We start from the raw sequence: 18222 nt of genomic DNA, 5'->3' as shown, positions 1-18222 counted from the left end.
ACATCCCCCACCGGGGCCTAGCCTTTTTCTTGGGGCCTAGAGACAGCCGGGGCCCGCAGTACCTGAGTGGCTGGCGGTTGCGGCCTAGGCACGCTAGTGTCACGGTGCTTGGTATGGGGGAACCGGAGGGCTATCCTACAGCCTGGCAGGTCTCCAGCAGGGTGGTGATGGCAAGAAATGATGAGGGAGAGGCTACTATAGCAGTTCTCCCTGGGGCAACCCTTTAGTGTCTAGAGTATGAGTCTCTGTGTGGTGGACAGGATGCCTGTGATGAGGGCAGCCGTAGTAGCAGGGACCAGACGGATGCAGATGTTGAACAAAAACAACTTACAGTTCTTTATTGGAACCGACAGGAACAGTAGCAACGTGCCTTGACAAATGGTAGAATGCTGGAGATGTAGTTGGAGAGGGAATCACAGGAATGGATCATCAGCCTGGATGCAATGGCAGGCTGGTAGATAGCTGTGTCCTAGTAGGATGCTTCAGCTGGTCCTGGGTTTCTTCAGATATCACCCTTGAAGGTAGGATGATATCCCTTTCCTCTCACTAACTAACTCACTCCACCCAGGGAGGGAGCTGAGCTCTCCTGCTCTGGTCTGGTGTGCTGGCTGCACTGACTATTCACTCTAGACTAACAAGTCTGACTGACTTCTAGAACTTTCCTGACCAGGGGTTTTATTACTCCCACTGGTCAGGTGGTGGTTACTCCTCCAATTGCATCCCAGCTTACAGAAACAATATATTAACACATGTGATTGGCTGACACATATTACATCACATTAAGAATTAACTCTTGCCTTACCAGGCAGACTCAACCACTGCAGTGTTCCCCTGTGTTATAGAGTGACCTGTTGTGGGGTTGATCAGACCCTACACAGGCTACAAGCTACATGGTGGGGCGTATTCGCAACCACCCCTCTGCCTTGCATCGGCAGGGGTGTTGCATATACATATCCACCATTTGCACTATGTAGATGGCTTGAAATAGGCTCTTACAGGGCCAAAATGTCACTGTCGTTACTTGATATTGAATAAAGAAGACACACTTCTTTTACCACTATAACTGGAGTGCTGCTCATTTTCTTATGTCTATTGCTGGAGGACTTGAGGCCCAGTCCTAGGACGCCTGCACCCACCTGGACTACTGATTGATTGTGCTGCTTTGTATTTTTTGGATAGACAGATAATAGATATATAGATAGATACATAGATAGATACATAGATAGATACATAGATAGATATGAGATAGATAGATAGATAGATAGATATGAGATAGATAGATAGATAGATAGATATTAGATAGATAGATCGTTACACATTTCAATCATATAAAATAAAAGTATTCAACATTCCCCCAGTCTTGAGATTTCAGTATTACATGACTCGGATCATTCTTGTATATTTTGTCTCATGATTAAGAACAACCTAAGACTAATTAAGTTTTCCCTCCTACACAATGTAATGACACGTTACAATGCAGGCAAATTCCTGCGGAGTCTTATGAGATGGTTGTATCTGTTGTTAGCAGGCAGCAAATATTCATAGAATGTCACTATAAAGGTAGAAACTTCATCTCCTCCGAGGACTAATTAATGGAATGGAAGAACCAGCACTAGATTGGCTGCCAATGGGGAGGATTCAGTCAATGGCAATGAAAATTAAGACTTGTTTGGGATTTGATTATTATTCCTATTCAAAAAGCAACACATGTGAGGTCGGGTAATTAATTTTTCGGAAAGATTGTAAATACCAGCTGAATTATTTAGGGCATATGTGTGCACATTACATTATTTAAGGGTTACAAGTTGCTGACATGACTCAAAAACTGCTACGATTATAATACTGCCCCCTATGTACAAGAATATAACTATTATAATACTGCCCCCTATGTACAAGAATATAACTACTATAATACTGCCCCATTATGTACAAGAATATAACTACAGGCGGTCCCCTACTTAAGGACACCCGACTTACAGACAACCCATAGTTACAGACAGACCCCTCTGCCCACTGTGACCTCTGGTGAAGCTCTCTGGATGCTTTAAAATAGTCCCAGATTGCAATAATAAGCTTAAAATTGTCTGCAATGAAGCTTTATTGATAATTCTTGGTCCTATTACAGCAAAAAAATTTGAAACTCCAATTGTCACTGGGGTAAAAAAAAAAAATTGCCGGGAACTACAGTGATAAAATATACAGTTTCGACTTACATACAAATTCAACTTAAGAACAAACCTACAGTCCCTATCTTGTATGTAACCCGGGGACTGCCTGTACTATAATACTGCCCCCTATGTACAAGAATATAACTACTATAATACTGCCCCTATGTACAGGAATATAACTACTATAATACTGTCCCCTATGTACAAGAATATAACTACTATAATACTGCCCCCTATGTACAAGAATATAACTACTATAATACTGCCCCTATGTACAGGAATATAACTACTATAATACTGCCCCCTATGTACAGGAATATAACTACTATAATACTGCCCCCTATGTACAAGAATATAACTACTATAATACTGCCCCCCTATGTACAAGAATATAACTACTATAATACTGCTCCCTATGTACAAGAATATAACAGATATAATACTGCCCCCTATGTGCAGGAATATAACTACTATAATACTGCCCCCTATGTACAGGAATATAACTGCTATAATACTGCCCCCTATGTACAGGAATATAACTACTATAATACTACCCCCTATGTTCAGGAATATAACTACTATAATACTGCCCCCTATGTACAAGAATATAACTACTATAATACTGCCTCCTATGTACAGGAATATAACTACTATAATACTGCCCCCTATGTACAAGAATATAACTACTATATTACTGCCCCCTATGTACAAGAATATAACTACTATAATACTACCACCTATGTACAAGAATATAACTACTATAATACTGCCCTCTATGTACAAGAATATAACTACTATAATACTGCCCCCTATGTACAGGAATATAACTACTATAATACTGCCCCTATGTACAAGAATATAACTACTATAATACTGCCCCCTATGTACAAGAATATAACTACTATAATACTGCCCACTATGTACAAGAATATAACTACTATAATACTGCCCCTATGTACAGGAATATAACTACTATAATACTGCCCCCTATGTACAAGAATATAACTGCTATAATACTGCCCCCTATGTACAAGAATATAACTACTATAATACTGCCCCCTATGTACAGGAATATAACTACTATAATACTGTCCTCTATGTACAGAAATATAACTACTATAATACTGCCCCCTATGTACAGGAATCTAACTTCTATAATACTGCCCCTATGTACAAGAATATAACTACTATAATACTGCCCCCTATGTACAGGAATATAACTACTATAATACTGCTCCCTATGTACAAGAATATAACTACTATAATACTGCCCCCTATGTACAGGAATATAACTACTATAATACTGTCCTCTATGTACAGAAATATAACTACTATAATACTGCCCCCTATGTACAGGAATCTAACTTCTATAATACTGCCCCTATGTACAAGAATATAACTACTATAATACTGCCCCCTATGTACAGGAATATAACTAGTATAATACTGCTCCCTATGTACAAGAATATAACTACTATAATACTGCCCCCTATGTACAAGAATATAACTACTATAATACTGCCCCCTATGTACAAGAATATAACTACTATAATACTGCCCCCTATGTACAGGAATATAACTACTATAATACTGCCCCCTATGTACAAGAATATAACTACTATAATACTAACCCCTATGTACAAGAATATAACTACTATAATACTGCCTCCTATGTACAGGAATATAACTACTATAATACTGCCCCTATGTACAAGAATATAACTACTATAATACTGCCCCTATGTACAAGAATATAACTACTATAATACTGCCCCCCATGTACAGGAATATAACTACTATAATACTGCCCCCTATGTACAGGAATATAACTACTATAATACTGTCCCCTATGTACAAGAATATAACTACTATAATACTGTCCCCTATGTACAAGAATATAACTACTATAATACTGCCCTCTATGTACAGGAATATAACTGCTATAATACTGATCCCTATGTACAAGAATATAACTACTATAATACTGCCCCCTATGTACAGGAATATAACTACTATAATACTGCCCCCTATGCACAGGAATATAACTACTATAATACTGCTCCCTATGTACAAGAATATAACTACTATAATACTGCTCCCTATGTACAAGAATATAACAACTATAATACTGCCTCCTACGTACAGGAATATAACTACTATAATACTGCCCCTATGTACAAGAATATAACTACTATAATACTGCCCCTATGTACAAGAATATAACTACTATAATACTGCCTCCTATGTACAGGAATATAATTACTATAATACTGCCCCCTATGTACAAGAATATAACTACTATATTACTGCCCCCTATGTACAAGAATATAACTACTATAATACTACCACCTATGTACAAGAATATAACTACTATAATACTGCCCCCTATGTACAGGAATATAACTACTATAATACTGCCCCCTATGTACAGGAATATAACTACTATAATACTGCCCCCTATGTACAGAAATATAACTACTATAATACTGCCTCCTAGAGGTGAGGTTGTGTGTGGTGTGAGGTCTTGACCCTCCCCATGTCTGGAGCTAGCCCAGGGCGGGGCCACCCTGGGTGGGGAGATTCCCCAGGCAAGGCCCAGGCTTCCAGGCCTACACCGGGAGTGAACTCCCAAAAACCTTCCAGGGATGCAAATCCCAAAGTAAGCAGTAAAGATTGTGGACAGATTGCAGACAATGCGATTATGGTGAGAAAGAATGAAGAAGTGGAAGTAACTGAAGCAGCAGTGAAAGCAGCAAGTCCCATGACCAGCCAGCATGGAGGAGCACAGGTGATGCAGCAGAGTGTGAGACAAGCAGCAGGTGCACAGCCCCCCACTCCTGCACCCAGACAGAGGAGAACGTCCCTGGAGAGACAAACCCTGCGAGAAAACCTGCAGCAGAGGGATGTGGTGTCCAGCATGGCCTGCACAGGCCGCACCAGGTCAGCAGTAAAGCCACAGACTGTTACCATGAGCACTGCTAAGTGTGAACAGGCCCCTGCAAGTGCAAGCCACAAGCCTGGGAAGGAGACGGGTGCACCCAAACCATCTGGAGCTGCACCCCGACCAGCACAGCAGGGGAAGGAGACCGCACGGGCACCGGAGCTGCAGATGGCGGAGGAGATACCGACCCTGGTAAGGAGGATGGGGGAGCTGACTAATCACAAGAAAATGCTGCAAATGCAAATTGACTGTATGTACTCTCTTAGAACTGCACACCCTGAGAGCAGCGCCCTGTATAACTCCAAGCTGCAGGGACTAAGCATAGAGCTGGCACAGGTGGTCAGGGATATGGACTGTGTCCTGGAGAGGATGGGACCCCTGGCCGAGTCTTACAGAAACCAGGAGCGCTTCTCCCAGCAGAGGCAGAGCTGTGACTCTGGGCCCCGGGCCCCTACAGCACAAGCAGGACCTGTCCCCCCAGATGTACCCCAACGTGTGACACAGATTATCAAGCCTGCGAGCTTTTCATTCCAGAAGGGACAAACACCAGATCAGCCGCAGACCCCCGCAGCAGTCCCAGAGCAGGTGCATGGACCCGAAGTACCACAAGTCCCAGCAGTGTCTGTGCAGCAAGATGGTGAACTTTCATCTATGGGTCAGGGTGATGCGGTGACCCAGGAGAACTCTAATGTGCTTGAGACTGGGGACACTGTTGCTATACCTGAGGGGTCGGGGGATGGAGGGGACCGTCAGTCTATCTGGGATGTGCAGCCACCAGAGGATAACATAGAGGTGGATGAGGGACAGGGGGTTGTACAAGATTATGTGTGTGACTTCCCCCCTTTACCATCGGGCCCCTTAGTAGAGTCAGGTCCCTCTAGATCAGACCCTCCCCCCAATACCAGGAAAGAGCCCCATCCGGAACCTCCTAAAAATGCCTGGAGCCGCGGTGCTCCCTCCTTCACCTCCGGCGCGCACTACTCCGGGCAGGCGTTCAAAAGGAGGAATGTGGTGCGCTTTAAGAACAGAGGCACCAAGGATGATCTCCCAGACAGGAGGTTTGTGGTGCGGGATCTCCTGTGCCACCAGATGGGGTTCTCCCCAGATGACATCCTGGCGGTCATCAACCTGCCAGACAGACAGGGCTATGATGTCAGCTTTAAGCTTATGTCCAGTCTGGATAGATTCTGGGACAAACTCCCCCGGTTCAGGGACAAGGATGGTTGGAGCAAGTTTGTGTTTGTCCCCATATCCAGGCCAGGTACCGTGGTGGTCAATATAATTTTCTGGAATGAGTCTGTTCCATCTCAGGACATTTTAGTGTGGCTCAGGCGCCATTGTGATCTGGTGTCTGACCTCACTAAGAACAGAGACTCCGACGGTATCTGGACTGGAGGGTGGAAGGTTCTGGTGAAGTTGAGGCAATTCAACAACATTACCCTGCACCTCCCCAACTCTTTTTATATAGGCAGAGAAAAGGGTGTCTGCTTCTATCCCGGGCAGCCACGAAAGTGCTTTAGGTGTGGTAGGATCGGTCACGTGGCCAAAGTATGTACAGTAGTTAAATGCAACCTGTGTGGGGAGGTCGGCCATCTCAGTGCCACCTGTGAGACGGTCCGATGCAACCTCTGCGGAGAGATGGGCCACCCACACAAGGAATGCCCGGAGGCCTGGCACAACATCGCCAGGGACTTATCAGATGATGAGATGGTGCAGGAGGCAGACGCCTTAGAGGAGGAGGCCTTGGTGTCGGGGCAAATTCTGACTAGGCGGGAGGTACAGGGGTCAGGTGATGCAGAACCCCAGCAGTCAGACAGCGCTCAGGGGAGTGTGGAGGTTGTAACCCAGGAGAAGCCTCAGGCAGCCACCTCTGTAGTACCCACTGAATATGAGGAGGTGAAAAAGAATAAAAGGAAGAAAAAAGACAAATCCTCCCGAAAGCCTGAGGAGTACAGTGCGGAGCCTAAGACCAGGAGAAAGTCCAGTGGTGATAACGGGGTCATGGTCCTTTCCAACCGGTTTGATGCTCTGTCAGAGTCAGATGGGGACTTTGAAAAAGAGCTGGAAAGAATTGATAATGAGTGTGAGGTGGACACAGGGGATCCTCCAACTAAAAAGAAGCCCCCTCCTGTAGAGACCGCTGAGGATTCAGACATGGAGACAGGTGGAAGACAGGAGGACTTTGACTCTGACTCATGATGATGGGGGTCACTGCTCTGCTTTTCTTCATTGCTATGGCTGGGTTCTCTCTAAAAGTTGCTTCTAGCAACGTCAACAGCATTAAAGTAAGAAGGACCAGACACGCTGTATATGACCACCTAAGATATTTGGACGCTGATGTCATCTTCCTGCAGGAGACCCGTCTGACCACCTTGGGGCATCTCCGTGAGGCTGAGCGTGAGTGGCGGTCTGGTCCTTCTTACTGGTCACTGGCTGTGGAGCCGTACGCCGGGGTCGCCATACTGTTTAACACCACAGACGTGACGGTGCACAGGCTGACGGAGGTCGCTATGGGGAGGTGCCTGGTACTAGAGGTGACCATCCATGGTAGGCGGCTCCGGCTGATCAACATCTATGGCCCACAGACAGTGACAGAGAGAATCCAGCTGTTCAATGAGGTGAAGCAGCATTTATTTACCTCTATCCCTGTAATAATGGCGGGCGACTTTAATGTTGTCATGACTTCAGGTGACCGGTCCTCAGGCAGAGCAGTGGTCAGAGACTCCAAAGTCCTAAAGAGCATAATATCACAGGCAAACCTATGCAATGTATTTACCTTGGATGGGAGGAAGCCTCGGTACACCTATACGTGTGCTGACAGGCACAGCAGGATCGATATGGCGTTTGTGAATCCCTCAGAGACTGTTAGTGGTATAAGCGAGAAGGTTGTCCCATATTCTGACCATCTTGTCTTATTGTTTCACCTAGGAGCCACTAACCGCTCGGACATTGGTCGGGGGTTATGGAGGCTTAATTCTAGCATCCTGGATGATGTCTGTGTCCAGAATTGTATCCACTCCCTTTTTCAGGACCAGCTCCAGAGACAGGACTTCTATGACAACATATCTGACTGGTGGGAGAACGTCAAGGAGGAGATTCGGTCCCTCTTAAAGAGACTGTCAGTGAAGAAGGGTAAGAGTAAGTACAGCCAGTATCTCAAGCTGCGGAAAGAATTGGAGTCACTGTATTCGGCGGGTGGGGATGACAAACAAAAGATTGACCGACTGAAGTCTGAAATAAAACAGTATCAGTACAGCCGCTACACGTCCCTGGTGATTGAGCGGGACTACGGAAAACTGGGCGTTCCTGATCCGTATGAAAATTGCCGGGAACGTGTGGCCAAGAAATCGATCACAGGTCTCACTGACTCCCAGGGAGTTTTACAGGAATCTCGGGAGGGTATCCTGGGGGTGGTGAGATCCTACTATGCTGAGTTATTTCAGAAGAAGGTTTTGGATAGAGACAAAATGGCTCAATTCTTGGAGGCAACTCCAGGTCCTGACACTAGAGATTTGGATTTTTCTCCTTTGACAGCAGGAATAACAGAGGAGGAGGTTAAAGAGGCCATTGATAAGTTACATCTGAAGAAGGCACCAGGTCCTGATGGTATAACATGTGAATTCTATAAGAAGTTCAAAGACCTCTTAGCTCCGATCCTTGTGGATGTGTTTACTAATTGTCTAGAAAATCACCTGATGCCTCCATCCATGAGAGTATCCTCCCTTATTCTGCTGTCCAAAGGTAAGGAGCCTAGTGACATCAAGAACTGGAGGCCGATCGCCCTCTTGAATGTCGACAGGAAAATTCTGGCAAAAATTCTATTTTCTAGATTAGTCTGTTTGTCCCCGGCACTGTTGGCAGGCTCTCAGTACGGCACGGTAAGAGGGCGGAACATCTCTGGAGCAGTCATCTCGATAAGAGAGATGTTTGAGAGATGTAAAGCTCTGAGTTGTGGGAGATATGTTGTAGGTCTGGACCAGGCTAAAGCCTTTGACAGGGTTGATCACGATTATCTATGGGCCACTTTGTCAAAGTACGGTATTCCGGGACAATTTATTGATTGGCTGAGAACTTTGTACAGAGAGGCGAAGAGCTTTCCTCTGATCAATGGTTGGCAGGGGGACACTTTCAGGGTAGAGGCAGGGGTGCGACAAGGTTGTCCACTGAGTCCACTGCTGTATGTGTTTGCCATCGATCCGTTCCTGAGATCACTGCAGCGGTGTGATTTTCGGGGGGTGCCGGTCCCCCATTGCTTGCCTTTGAAGGTAGTCGCCTACGCGGATGATGTGACTCTGGTGATATCTGAGCCTCGTGAGGTGGAGATGTTGTCTGCAGCCATCAGAAGCTACTCAGAGGCCTCCGGGTCTCTGGTTAACCTTGAGAAGAGTCAAGCTTTCTGGACATTGGATACTGCTCCTGGCTTTGATCTGCCACAGTTCGCCAAGGCCTCCACCCATATTAAAATCCTTGGGGTTAAATTTGGGAGGGAAGACAATGCCAAACTAAATTGGGAAGAGAAGTTGGATACCGGAAATGCAAAGGTTCAGCGATGGAAGAACTGGAGGCTGACCTATAGAGAAAGGGTTACTCTGCTGAAGACTTACCTGGTCCCTGTCTTCCTCTACGTCTCTGTCGTCTTTCCTTTGCCAGAATCTTTCTCCGCTGGGCTCTTTAGCCTGTTCTTCCAGCTTTTATGGGGGAACAGGTTGAACCCAGTAAAAAGAGGGACCACCTACCTGCAGAGGAGAGAGGGTGGGCTGGATATGTTAAATCCAAGGGTATTTTTTGACTCCATGTTTCTGAAAGTTAATTTTGGAAGCCTGGACTCAAATAATGGTCTCCTGTGGGTAAGTAGTGTCAGGGACTGGATATTGCCTTTTGCAGAGTCTTGGGTGCGAGGCGGCAGTCTCAAGAGGGGCCGATGGACTCCTGGCTTCCTCCCCCAGTATCTGGAGTATGGTCTCAGGTGTTTGAAAAAGTGGAGGATAGACAAGACATTTTTGGTGAGTAGGACCAGGAAGGACCTTTATACCAATATCTGTAAGACCTTCTATACTGTTCAGCCAGCTCTGAGGGACTGCACAACGGCCACCCTGCAGGAGAGTCTGAGGTTCCTTAATAGTCCTAGGCTCCCTGCAAAGCTCTTTGATATTGCCTGGTTATCCTTACATGGGAGGCTCTTTGTTAGGGGCAATTTAAAATTCTTGAGTCTCTCTGAGCGTTTGTGCCCCTTGGGATGTCAGCAGGAGGAGACCATGGAGCATTTTATCACTGAGTGCCCGGGAGGGAGGCAGATTTGGCAGGAGGTGTCCCGCAGACTCAAAATAGCGAGACTGCAGTCTCTGACCTACCCGGACATAATCTATGGGGTGACACCACAGGTAGCCGGCATCGACAGAGGGATCATGTACCTCATCATCACCACAATCAAATACTATCACTGGCACACCAGGACCAGAGTGTCTGCACACAGTGAGTCCTTCCAACCTATGACCGCTGTAACCCAAATATTATCAGAGCTGAGGTGGATACGATCCATAGAGGTTAAAAAAACTAGTAATAATGTTAAGAAATGGAGGAACATATGTCTGGGGTAACTGATCAAGTAATTATATTAATTTCCACATTTTTCTTTTTACCAGTGATGGACTTTTTGAGTTAAGATTATTATGAATTTATTATTTCTGATCTGTATGATCTTTGTTAATTAACTGTTTGTTCATTCTGATGAGAATGTATTGTAATATTTTCTGTTTGTTTATACTAATAAAAATTGCCCTCTATGTACAAGAATATAACTACTATAATACTGCCCCCTATGTACAGGAATATAACTACTATAATACTGCCCCTATGTACAAGAATATAACTACTATAATCCTGCCCCCTATGTACAGGAATATAACTACTATAATACTGCTCCCTATGTACAAGAATATAACAACTATAATACTGCCTCCTACGTACAGGAATATAACTACTATAATACTGCCCCTATGTACAAGAATATAACTACTATAATACTGCCCCTATGTACAAGAATATAACTACTATAATACTGCCTCCTATGTACAGGAATATAACTACTATAATACTGCCCCCTATGTACAAGAATATAACTACTATATTACTGCCCCCTATGTACAAGAATATAACTACTATAATACTACCACCTATGTACAAGAATATAACTACTATAATACTGCCCTCTATGTACAAGAATATAACTACTATAATACTGCCCCCTATGTACAGGAATATAACTACTATAATACTGCCCCTATGTACAAGAATATAACTACTATAATCCTGCCCCCTATGTACAGGAATATAACTACTATAATACTGCTCCCTATGTACAAGAATATAACAACTATAATACTGCCTCCTACGTACAGGAATATAACTACTATAATATTGCCCCTATGTACAAGAATATAACTACTATAATACTGCCCCTATGTACAAGAATATAACTACTATAATACTGCCTCCTATGTACAGGAATATAACTACTATAATACTGCCCCCTATGTACAAGAATATAACTACTATATTACTGCCCCCTATGTACAAGAATATAACTACTATAATACTACCACCTATGTACAAGAATATAACTACTATAATACTGCCCTCTATGTACAAGAATATAACTACTATAATACTGCCCCCTATGTACAGGAATATAACTACTATAATACTGCCCCCTATGTACAGGAATATAACTACTATAATACTGCCCCCTATGTACAGGAATATAACTACTATAATACTGCCCTCTATGTACAAGAATATAACTACTATAATACTGCCCTCTATGTACAAGAATATAACTACTATAATACTGCCCTCTATGTACAAGAATATAACTACTATAATACTGCCCCCTATGTACAGGAATATAACTACTATAATACTGCCCCCTATGTACAGGAACATAACTACTATAATACTGTTCCCTATGTACAGGAATATAACTACTATAATACTGCCCTCTATGTACAAGAATATAACTACTATAATACTGCCCCCTATGTACAAGAATATAACTACTATAATACTGCCTCCTACGTACAGGAATATAACTTCTATAATACTGCCCCCTATGTACAAGAATATAACTACTATAATCCTGCCCCCTATGTACAGGAATATAACTACTATAATACTGCCCCCTATGTACAGGAATATAACTACTATAATACTGCCCCCTATGTACAGAAATATAACTACTATAATACTGCCCTCTATGTACAAGAATATAACTACTATAATACTGCCCCCTATGTACAGGAATATAACTACTATAATACTGCCCCTATGTACAAGAATATAACTACTATAATCCTGCCCCCTATGTACAGGAATATAACTACTATAATACTGCTCCCTATGTACAAGAATATAACAACTATAATACTGCCTCCTACGTACAGGAATATAACTACTATAATACTGCCCCTATGTACAAGAATATAACTACTATAATACTGCCCCTATGTACAAGAATATAACTACTATAATACTGCCTCCTATGTACAGGAATATAACTACTATAATACTGCCCCCTATGTACAAGAATATAACTACTATATTACTGCCCCCTATGTACAAGAATATAACTACTATAATACTACCACCTATGTACAAGAATATAACTACTATAATACTGCCCTCTATGTACAAGAATATAACTACTATAATACTGCCCCCTATGTACAGGAATATAACTACTATAATACTGCCCCTATGTACAAGAATATAACTACTATAATCCTGCCCCCTATGTACAGGAATATAACTACTATAATACTGCTCCCTATGTACAAGAATATAACAACTATAATACTGCCTCCTACGTACAGGAATATAACTACTATAATACTGCCCCTATGTACAAGAATATAACTACTATAATACTGCCCCTATGTACAAGAATATAACTACTATAATACTGCCTCCTATGTACAGGAATATAACTACTATAATACTGCCCCCTATGTACAAGAATATAACTACTATATTACTGCCCCCTATGTACAAGAATATAACTACTATAATACTACCACCTATGTACAAGAATATAACTACTATAATACTGCCCTCTATGTACAAGAATATAACTACTATAATACTGCCCCCTATGTACAGGAATATAACTACTATAATACTGCCCCCTATGTACAGGAATATAACTACTATAATACTGCCCCCTATGTACAGGAATATAACTACTATAATACTGCCCTCTATGTACAAGAATATAACTACTATAATACTGCCCTCTATGTACAAGAATATAACTACTATAATACTGCCCTCTATGTACAAGAATATAACTACTATAATACTGCCCCCTATGTACAGGAATATAACTACTATAATACTGCCCCCTATGTACAGGAACATAACTACTATAATACTGCTCCCTATGTACAGGAATATAACTACTTTAATACTGCCCTCTATGTACAAGAATATAACTACTATAATACTGCCCCCTATGTACAAGAATATAACTACTATAATACTGCCTCCTACGTACAGGAATATAACTTCTATAATACTGCCCCCTATGTACAAGAATATAACTACTATAATACTGCCCCTATGTACAAGAATATAACTACTATAATACTGCCCCTATGTACAAGAATATAACTACTATAATACTGCCCCCTATATACAGGAATATAACTACTATAATACTGCCCCCTATGTACAGGAATATAACTACTATAATACTGCCCCCTATGTACAGGAATATAACTACTATAATACTGCCTCCTACGTACAGGAATATAACTTCTATAATACTGCCCCCTATGTACAAGAATATAACTACTATAATACTGCCCCTATGTACAAGAATATAACTACTATAATACTGCCCCCTATGTACAAGAATATAACTACTATAATACTGCCCCCTATATACAGGAATATAACTACTATAATACTGCCCCCTATGTACAGGAATATAACTACTATAATACTGCCCCCTATGTACAGGAATATAACTACTATAATACTACCACCTATGTACAAGAATATAACTACTATAATACTGCCCTCTATGTACAAGAATATAACTACTATAATACTGCCCCCTATGTACAGGAATATAACTACTATAATACTGCCTCCTATGTACAGGAATATAACTACTATAATACTGCCCCCTATGTACAAGAATATAACTACTATATTACTGCCCCCTATGTACAAGAATATAACTACTATAATACTACCACCTATGTACAAGAATATAACTACTATAATACTGCCCTCTATGTACAAGAATATAACTACTATAATACTGCCCCCTATGTACAGGAATATAACTACTATAATACTGCCCCCTATGTACAGGAATATAACTACTATAATACTGCCCCCTATGTACAGGAATATAACTACTATAATACTGCCCTCTATGTACAAGAATATAACTACTATAATACTGCCCTCTATGTACAAGAATATAACTACTATAATACTGCCCTCTATGTACAAGAATATAACTACTATAATACTGCCCCCTATGTACAGGAATATAACTACTATAATACTGCCCCCTATGTACAGGAACATAACTACTATAATACTGTTCCCTATGTACAGGAATATAACTACTATAATACTGCCCTCTATGTACAAGAATATAACTACTATAATACTGCCCCCTATGTACAAGAATATAACTACTATAATACTGCCTCCTACGTACAGGAATATAACTTCTATAATACTGCCCCCTATGTACAAGAATATAACTACTATAATCCTGCCCCCTATGTACAGGAATATAACTACTATAATACTGCCCCCTATGTACAGGAATATAACTACTATAATACTGCCCCCTATGTACAGAAATATAACTACTATAATACTGCCCTCTATGTACAAGAATATAACTACTATAATACTGCCCCCTATGTACAGGAATATAACTACTATAATACTGCCCCTATGTACAAGAATATAACTACTATAATCCTGCCCCCTATGTACAGGAATATAACTACTATAATACTGCTCCCTATGTACAAGAATATAACAACTATAATACTGCCTCCTACGTACAGGAATATAACTACTATAATACTGCCCCTATGTACAAGAATATAACTACTATAATACTGCCCCTATGTACAAGAATATAACTACTATAATACTGCCTCCTATGTACAGGAATATAACTACTATAATACTGCCCCCTATGTACAGGAATATAACTACTATAATCCTGCCTCCTAGAGGTGAGGTTGTGAGTGGTTTGAGCTCCTGAGACCTCTGCATGTCTGGAGATAGCCCAGGGCGGGGCCACCCTGGGTGGGGAAGCTCCCCAAGCAAGGCCCAGGCTCCAAGGCCTAATCTGGCAAACAGCAACCAGCCAGCTAAAGAAAGGGATGTAAATCCTAAAGTCTTTATGGAAGGAAGCAGCAGTGGCAGCAGTGCAAGTTCCAGTAATGGAAGGACAGTCGGTGTGGAAGTAGGAACATGTAAGAACCTGGTGAAGCCAGGTATGACTGAAAGTAAAAGTAAGCTGTTGGAAAGTCCAAGAGTAAGAAACATGCAGAGTGTGCAGCAGCCTCCATCCCAGGCCTCAGGTGGACAATCCACCTCCACCCCGGGCAGGCAGAGGAGGACATCACTGGAGAGACAGACCATCCAGGAGAACCTGCAGCAGCGAGTTATGTTACCAGCTGAGCGCACAAGGTCTGGGGGCCTGCAAGCTGGAAAGGAGACCAAAGGCGGCCAGGAAGGAACATCTAGAGGTACCACCAATGTTGTGTCTGCAAAACATCCGGGGCTCAATCGCCCATCAGTAGTTTGTGACCCCAGTGCAGTTACAGCGACCGCAAAACACCAGAAGTCCCAGGACTCTGTACCAAAATCTCAGGGGCCAGGAAAGAGCGGTGGTAGTGTGGCTACAGGATCCAGGCCTGCAAGCAAACAGCACCCTAGCAGCAAACTGCAGCCCCAATCACCAGAGCTCCAGCTGGCCGCTCAGATCCCAGCACTGGTGAGGAAAATGGAGACACTCAAAATCCAGAAACTTCACCTGCAGAAACAGATAGACTGCACTTACAAACTGAGGGCAGCAAACCCCGGGAAGCAGGTCCTGCTGGACAAGAAGCTGGACTCACTGGCCAAACAACTGGCTGACGTTGTGCAGGAGATGGAGGCCACCATTGAGCAGATGGGACCAGTGGGAGAGACATACAGGAACCAACAAAGGTTTGAGAAAGACCAGGCCTCATCATCCAGGTGTGAGACCCCACAGCCCCATGTGAGACCCATACTACAACCAGCAACACTGCCTTTTGAGGAGGGAGTCGTGTATAAGAAAAGACAGCAACAGCCAAGTCCTGCAGCAGCTCCCAGTGATGCACCACACGTCCCAGCAACCCATGGTGATGCACCACACGTCCCAGCAACCACTGGTGATGCACCACACGTCCCAGCAACCGCTGGTGATGCACCACACGTCCCAGCAACCGCTGGTGATGCACCACACGTCCCAGCAACCGCTGGTGATGCACCACACGTCCCAGCAACCGCTGGTGATGCACCACACGTCCCAGCAACCGCTGGTGATGCACCACACGTCCCAGCAACCGCTGGTGATGCACCACACGTCCCAGCAACCGCTGGTGATGCACCACACGTCCCAGCAACCGCTGGTGATGCACCACATGTCCCAGCAACCACTGGTGAGGTACCACAAGTCCCAGCAACCTCTGGAGAGGCACTGCAAGTTCCAGCTGTCCGTGGACTATTACCTGATAACAGCAGTGAAGTGGAGGAGGCACCACAAGTCCCAGGTGGCAGTGCACTTCAGGAGGACTCTGGACTCCCGCCAGAAAGTAACTCTGTAGCACCTCAGGGTGTATCTACACAGAACTGTGTGGTGAGGCGTGTATGTGAGCAGGACATTCAGGACTGTGATCTGCAGGAGCTTAATGCTCTTAATAGTGTTGCTGATATGTCTGGAATTGCTGATATTTCTGTTACTGAAGTGTCTGAAATTGCGAATGTCTCTGTGGATAATGTCCTAGCTGAGCAGGCATCTCAGGCGCAGTCTATGGAAACTGGAGACACAGAGGGCCCTGATGTTGTTGTGGAGGGAGCGGGTCAATCTACGGCTGAGGAGTTCCCCCCCTTAGTTACACCACAGACAGCAGAGCCCCATGGTCCGGGTGGTCAGCAGCCCCCTACTACTGATGGTCCCCGGCCCACACATCCCCCACAGCAGGACAGGGGTCAGTCATCAGGTAATGCATGGAGTCGTGGTTCCCCATTTTTCTCCTCTAGCACCCATTACACCGGCCAGGCTTTCAAGAGGAGGAACGTTGTCAGGTTTAGGCATAGAGGGGCTAAGGAGGATCTGCCTGACAGGAGGCATGTGGTCAGGGATATGTTGTGCACCCAGATGGGTTTCCAGCCAGCCGACATCCTGGCAGTGATAAATCTGCCTGACAGACAGGGGTATGATATCAGCTTCAAGCTGATGTCTAATCTGGACCGGTTCTGGGCTCAACAACCCCGTTATAGAGATACTGAGGGGTGGAACAAGTTTAGTTTCATTCCCATCTCCAAACTAGATACAGCGATTGTCACCATAATGTTCTGGAACGAGTCTGTCCCCCCTCAAGATATCATCATATGGCTCAAGAGACATTGCACCCTCATGTCAGACATGACTAAGACCAGGGATGAGGATGGGATCTGGACCGGGGGGTGGAGGGTCCTGGTTAAATTACATCAGAACCAGAACATCACCCATCACCTCCCTAACTCCTTCTTTATCGGCAGAGAGAAGGGTGTGTGCTTTTATGTCGGTCAGCCCAGGCTATGCTTTAGGTGTGGGAGATCAGGTCACGTGGCAAGTAACTGCACCACAATGAAGTGCACCCTGTGCGGGGACCTGGGCCATGTGAGCGCCAACTGCCAGACCATAAGATGCAACCTTTGTGGTCAAATCGGTCACCCCCACAGAGACTGTCCTGAAGCCTGGCACAACATCTGTAGGGACCTCCCCGATGAAGACCTGATGGAAGGGGCAGATGTACCAGATGAGGAGCAGGAGGAGGAGGCCCT

This window comes from Engystomops pustulosus, chromosome 3 (genome assembly GCF_040894005.1).
Source record: "Engystomops pustulosus chromosome 3, aEngPut4.maternal, whole genome shotgun sequence".
Taxonomy (NCBI): Eukaryota; Metazoa; Chordata; class Amphibia; order Anura; family Leptodactylidae; genus Engystomops; species Engystomops pustulosus.
This window is presented reverse-complemented; position numbering follows the sequence as displayed.